Genomic DNA, 7,204 nt, shown 5'->3' with positions numbered 1-7,204 from the left:
AATTGGTTTTTGTTTTGACTTTTTTTTATCAGTTTATATTATTAGTTAATTTTTATCTTAAACCGAATTAATTTATGATCAATTTTTAATTAACCGGATTAGTTTGTGATTTCCAGTCCGGTTCTCAAAATACTGTATGTCTTGCACCAATATAATGATGAAATGAAATACATTTTAAACTTCTTTAATTTCTTCTCGATCTCCCTGGTCTTTTTAATTGAAAGTTTGATAAGAATAAGATAGGAAATTATATTTGTCAATTAATTATCATATTAGATATAGCAAACTAGTGCTATCCAGCATTTAGGGATTAGGTCAAGTGAATGATCAAGTCCACCTTATGCTTATATGTTTGGTTGGTGTGTAACTGTGTATAGTTATTTGCTAAGTTTGCTGACAAACTGGAGCTCACATGACAATGACATTCGTCTTTCTTTTTTTTCTTTTAGGATAATCACTTGAATAAATAGTTTGGCATTAAAAATTACATAGATGTTTAAATATAAATAAATTATATTTCATGTTCTAAATATATTTTATATAAATCGAATCAACGCGCTTTGATTTATGCTATTTATATATAAATCAAATCAATTAAATTTGATTTAATTGGAAACACAATAAATCAAATTATTAATTAAAGTCGATTTATTTTAAAAAAAAAAAGCTAAAATACTATTAAATCGTTCATTCACAATTAATTTATAGTAACAAGCATTTGACAAGAAAAAAAAATATAGTACTACAATTCTATGCAATCACTACTTTCATATTCTTTTGCTGATGTGACACATCTTCATCTATAGAAATTAAGGTTGTGAGAACCGGACCGGTCAATAAACCGGTGAGATCATTGGTTCAATGATTTATTGGTTCGACTGGGATTTAATCGGAATTCAACCGGTTTAATTAAATATTAAATAAAATTATTAAAAAATTTATACTAAAGATAAATATTATTTATTGTTATAAATTGTTAAAAATTATTTTTAATATTTGCAAGAATAAATTATGATATATTTGTTTTATTATGCGTATTTCACTTTTTATGAAAATTAAAATTGAAATTTGATTTTGCTGCCTCTTCGGTGTGTTCTGTATTACTTTCCAACTCTGGAATTTTTATATCTGTATTCTGGAAATCTGCATCTGGTTTGTCTAGAATTGTTAGACCTGGTGTATTTATGGCTGAATCTGGTTCTGGAGAATCTGATTCTAGCATATGAAATTGCCGAACTGGAAGTGCTGAGATATCTGCCGCTAGATTTGTTGAATTTTCTGGTTTCTGATTTGACTTGAATCTGGCATATTGGAGGCTGCCGGAGTCGTTGATGATCATTCAAGGTTGCACAAATTTTGGTGTAAGTTGCCTAAAATTATGCAAGTATCTTGGTTCCATTTTCATAATTTGAATTCAAGCGATCTAAGCTAGTTTGAATCTGTTCCCAAATTGTGTCATCATAGGAATTTGACATGGTGTTCAATGAAAGCATCATTTGATACGAATTTGTATCAAGAACTAGAGAGAATTAGAGATAATCAGAGAGAATGGAGGAGAAATCCCTAGAATTAGGGCCAAAGAGAGAAAGTAAAATTTCCAATTACACCATGCCTATCTACATTATTACATCATACTTCTATTTATAATATAATTCTTTAATTGGGCTAGTCCAATACTAATTGTATCATTTTATCACTAAATAAATTACTATATTTATATGGATGAAGATATTTCACATCGATGAAGAAATATAAAGCTGTAGCATTGTAGTACTAATGCATGTATTTGTTAGGAAATCGAATCTAATTTCTTTTGCCAAACGCTATTATAATAAATCGATTCTGAATGATTCGATTTAGTAGTATTTCAGCTCTTTTTTTGATAAGTCGACTTTGATTAATTTGGTATATTGTATTTTTAACTAAATTGAATTTGATTGATTCAATTTATATATAAATAGTATAAATCGAAACAAGTTGATTTGATTTATATAAAAAGTATTTAAGATATGGTGTGTGTAACTTATTTGGATTTAAGACATCTATATAATTTTTAACTTCAAATATTTATTTATGTGAATTACCTTTCTTTTTATAAAGGTTTTGGGTTCAAATTTGTCCTGATATTGAAAAGAAAATATTTGCTAAATTTGCAACTGAACTATATATAATTGCAAGCTAAAGTCAAGCATTTTGATATTAAAGCACACAATTAGCAAGGGCCGAATATGCTTAACTTCTTTGCACACTATTGCAGCTTCTAGATCACTAGCCTTTTTCTTTTTCTTTTTCTTTTTCTTTTAAGATAAGTCATTCATCACAGTCTATATCTTATGATCAAGAATTCAATTAATTTATCAACTACATGTTCTTATTTGATATTTTTAAAAAATAGCACTTTTGAATAAAATTTTGTTTTTTCTTTTTAAAATTTGACATGAAAACTTCTATTTTTTAAAATAAAGAAACAAAATATCTATCATTATTTCTTTGCTTCTACAGCATTATTCCATGGAATAATTGAAAGGAGCATGTATTTGGGCCATATATAGGTAGCTTGTTTCAAAATCACAAAGCATGATCTTTATATATAGGTGGTCACTATTATATATGTTGAGAGGAAGCATAATGTGCAACAAGAGTGCAAGTTATCAATTTCCATTTTCATTTTGGGGTTAAATTCGTTCAGAGGAACATAAGATAGATTTTGTCAACGTGACATGCTTCACGAATCCATGTATAGAATGCAGCAACAGCACTAGTACGTACTTCAGGTTCTGTTACCTGCTTTCAAAATTAATGACCCGCAACTATTGTTTTTGCAGTACTTATACTTATTACACCCTAACGCATTGTTTGGATATGAGATGAAAAAAAAAAAAAAGAATAAAAAAAAATGAAAAAAATATTCTCATTCAAATAAAAAAAAAATTTCATCTATTTTCTTTTTTCTACATTTTCTTTCCTTTCAGATTCTTTTTATCTAAACAATGTGTAAAAGTTTCAGTTGCAAATCTCTATGACTAAGCATGAGACAAAATAAAAGAGAGATCAAATAACACTTCTCCAAAATATTTAGGCACACACCACACAAATGAAGTTTGAAGAACTATATTGACCAATGCAAGCAAGAGGCACACACCACACAAATGAAGTTTGAACAACTATATTGACCAATGCAAGCAAGGAGTTCGTTGATAGTAGTTATTTCCAAAGTTACCTAAAACATTGATTTGGAGCTGAACGTGAGGTTTAGGTTTTTTTGAGTGGCAGCGTCCGACTTGTGATGACAAGGTGTCGCCTGTCCGAGTTCCTCGTGAGGAGGTGGAGGTGGTACCTGCAAAAGACTCCGATTCTTAAGTTAGCAAGGATTTTAAGCAAGTTTTTAGTAGATTAGAACGTGAATTATACATGGAGGTTCCAATGTATTTATAGTAGAGCAGCTAACCACTTTTGTTGGAGTAGTTCTATCTTATCTGATAGATAACTACTTCTTTTATCTTAGGAGTCTGTTAAGATCTCCCTTCTAGATGTAGCGGAGAAATATCCAGAGGCAGTCACTTGTTCAAGTAGAGGACCTCTTTGTTGATGTCCGACCTCTTTAAAGAAGTCGGACTTATAATGAAGTCCACCTTTATTGGCGAACCTTTTGTGTTATTGGGTCTGACTTTTTTTTATTGGGTCAGGGTATGAACAGTAACCATAAAGGAAATGGTTGAAATTGTCAAAGAAAAAAAAAAGTACATGTAATCAAATAAGGGCACAGACCTAATTTTAAAATTAAAAAAAAATATTTTGTGCTAACAAAAAATATGCACCTTACTATTTTAATCTATAATGTTATGGAACTGTGATCTCCTTCTCCTCCGCAGCCGTGATGTTGCCTCCCCCAACCCCCGCGCGCCGGTCGCCGCACCACCACACACCCGTGCTGCCTCTTTCAAACGTTTCTCACCGCGAGATTGTGTCCTCTCCTTCAACCCATCGTGTCACAAAGCCATTCCCTCCTCGCCCATCTCGTCTCGCCACGCCGTGACGCCGCCCGTGGAGATCCGCTTGCCATGACGCCACGCCGTTGGCCCGTTGCCATTAGAGTCATCTCATGGCGCCTTCCCCCTTCATCTTCTCACACAAGAACGTCACAGACTCCCCCTCTATTTCTTTTTCTTTTTCTTGGTTTTGGACGATTCTTTAACTAGTTTTGAATGTTTTTTTTTCTAAGTTTTAGGTGTTTTTTTTCCTTATGTTTTTTATCTATTCCTTTTGAATTTTGGATAATTTTTTAATAGTCTTAGATGTTTTTACTTGGTTTTTGAATGTTGTTTTTTCAATAATGTCAAATGTCTCGTTTTGTTAGATATTTTATTTTTTAAAATAATTTTAGATATTTTGTTTTTATTAGGTTTTGAATATTGTTTTTATTACGTTTTAAAATTTTATTTTTATTAAGAAAAAAATATTTTGTGCTAACAAAAAATATGCACCTTACTATTTTAATCTATAATGTTATGGAACTGTGATCTCCTTCTCCTCCGCAGCCGTGATGTTGCCTCCCCCAACCCCCGCGCGCCGGTCGCCGCACCACCACACACCCGTGCTGCCTCTTTCAAACGTTTCTCACCGCGAGATTGTGTCCTCTCCTTCAACCCATCGTGTCACAAAGCCATTCCCTCCTCGCCCATCTCGTCTCGCCACGCCGTGACGCCGCCCGTGGAGATCCGCTTGCCATGACGCCACGCCGTTGGCCCGTTGCCATTAGAGTCATCTCATGGCGCCTTCCCCCTTCATCTTCTCACACAAGAACGTCACAGACTCCCCCTCTATTTCTTTTTCTTTTTCTTGGTTTTGGACGATTCTTTAACTAGTTTTGAATGTTTTTTTTTCTAAGTTTTAGGTGTTTTTTTTCCTTATGTTTTTTATCTATTCCTTTTGAATTTTGGATAATTTTTTAATAGTCTTAGATGTTTTTACTTGGTTTTTGAATGTTGTTTTTTCAATAATGTCAAATGTCTCGTTTTGTTAGATATTTTATTTTTTAAAATAATTTTAGATATTTTGTTTTTATTAGGTTTTGAATATTGTTTTTATTACGTTTTAAAATTTTATTTTTATTAAGTTTTGGATATTTTTTTACAACAACATTTTTTTCTTGTTGTAAGTTTTGGATGATTCTTGTTATTTGTTTTTTTTATGTTTCTTTATCTTAAATTTTTGGGTGTGTCTTATATATATATATACACGATGGTTATCAGTGGCTAAGAAAAAAGGGGGTTGAATCTTAGACCTTTTTTTTGCTTAGTAACACTTGCTGGCCTTTTTGAAATAATTTCAGGAGACTTTTTGCTTTTTGTCTCGTACCTAACCACGAGACGTTTTCTTTTTATCTTGTAACCAGGCAAGGGATATTTTTTGTTTTATCTCCTATGCAGCAGAAACAGAAATGAGTAGAAGATAGAGAGAGAATCACACCATGAAGTATCCTGGTTCAGCTGCCAAGTGCAATGCAACCTACATCCAGTCTCCATCACAACAACGATGGAATTTCACTATAATCATCATGATTACATACACCAATTCTCCCTATGAACTACCCTTCCTATTTGGGACAAGTCCAAAATCTAACCCCAATCCTGAACTTGACTTGGTCACCTACCAAACTTTTAACTGCTAAGTGCTAACCCAACTTGTAAGGGGATTCCCACAGAATTATGAAACACAACACAGATGTACAAAGGACCTCTAGGACATCTATGGATTTTTCTTTTAATTTTGTACCCTCTGCCTTTTTCCGCTCTATGGCTTTTTCTTACAAACCTCACTGTTTGCCTTTTTCATGAGACTCAAGACAGACAAAATTAAACAGAAAAATACAAAATGAAGAACATTGAAGGAGAAGAACTTTTGTTAGCTTGGATAGCTATGAGAACTCTGTGCTTTCACTCTTTTTCTCCTTGCTTCAAGCCCTGGCTGTTCTCCCTTATTTATAGAAGGGGAAGCCTCCACGGTTGAAACTGTTGAACCAAGCTAATCTTCTTCTTCTTCAAACCAAAACCGGTTCGGCCAGAGAGAGTGGAGAGAAAATCGAATGTAAAACCCAACATGCAATTACCTCTGTGTCTTTCCTTCACACCAAGCTTTATCAATCCGGACCTTCCATCTTAACTTACACTCCAAGAAGGATTCCTAGCCCTTGATGAGTTCTTGATGCTTGACAGCTCCTCCTGCTCTAATCTTTTGCCTCTTCCTCCACGCACGTAGCTAAAGTAGCTACCTCTTGTGGTGGTTGAGCAAAAGTAGAGACGAGCCATGCTTCAATGGATCTTCTTTCTTTGACTGAAGTTGATCTCTTCCATTTTCGGGTATGGAAGGCTTGAGATTACTTCACCGCATCTTTCCTTTTGTGGCAAAGATCTTAGCCACACCATACTTTAGATTTTTTTTTTTCTTACCGCCATCATCACAATGGCCTTGCTACTAGCTTCTTCTTTCTGCTTCTGATAGCTTGTGCTATCTTCCATTTTTTCTGTGAAGTGACCGAGAGTGAAGAGAGACAAGAGAGAGAAGAGAGAAAACTTTCAATGTGATTTGAACAAAAGAATTAAATTGAATTAATTTCCACTTCCCTTTTGCTTTGTAGCGTGTGATATTAATGATGACAATCAAATCAATTGTTATTTATCTCTCATGGTTCCAATGCAATTAATATAAGTTGAATAAATTTGAAATCCACCAAAACATAAAAGTGGGATCCCTTGAAAGCATGCAGCAATATAATTAAAGAAATGGATTTCATCATGTTAAGTGAGTAGAGAAAATATTGTGTCCCATTTTCTTTTTCTTTGCTCTGTTGGACCTCAAGTTTGTTTTTCCTGGCCCAATAATAATTCAGCCACTTAAAATAATAATTTTGCACAAGGCCGATTGTATATTCCTAGTACAATTGGGCTTTGATTTGTTTTTGTGCCCAATATTCATAATCTGCATAACAACAAAATTATTAATTAGCAAATATGATTTAAAGATCAAATTAATAATTTTGTAATTAATTATTTTAATAATGTTTGATCATCGTTAATTTTATTTAGAATTTTCCAAACTTATCAAATTATATATATATATATATGATATTTTTATATGTGTCTTCTTTTTGGGTTTTGGATTATTTTTTTAATAGTTTTAGATGTTTCTTTTTTTTTCAAATATT

At 32.8% G+C, this 7,204-nt stretch overlaps 1 protein-coding gene across 1 annotated transcript in view; it reads right to left on the bottom strand.

Moving 5' to 3' along the window:
* LOC110262609 overlaps positions 1–7,204 on the bottom strand; it is a 16,083-nt gene that overhangs the window by 7,155 nt on the left and 1,724 nt on the right. The gene's annotated exons all lie outside the window — the stretch shown is intronic.

The sequence above is a fragment of the Arachis ipaensis genome, chromosome B05 (genome assembly GCF_000816755.2).
Source record: "Arachis ipaensis cultivar K30076 chromosome B05, Araip1.1, whole genome shotgun sequence".
NCBI classification, from domain to species: Eukaryota; Viridiplantae; Streptophyta; class Magnoliopsida; order Fabales; family Fabaceae; genus Arachis; species Arachis ipaensis.
This window is presented reverse-complemented; position numbering and strand designations above follow the sequence as displayed.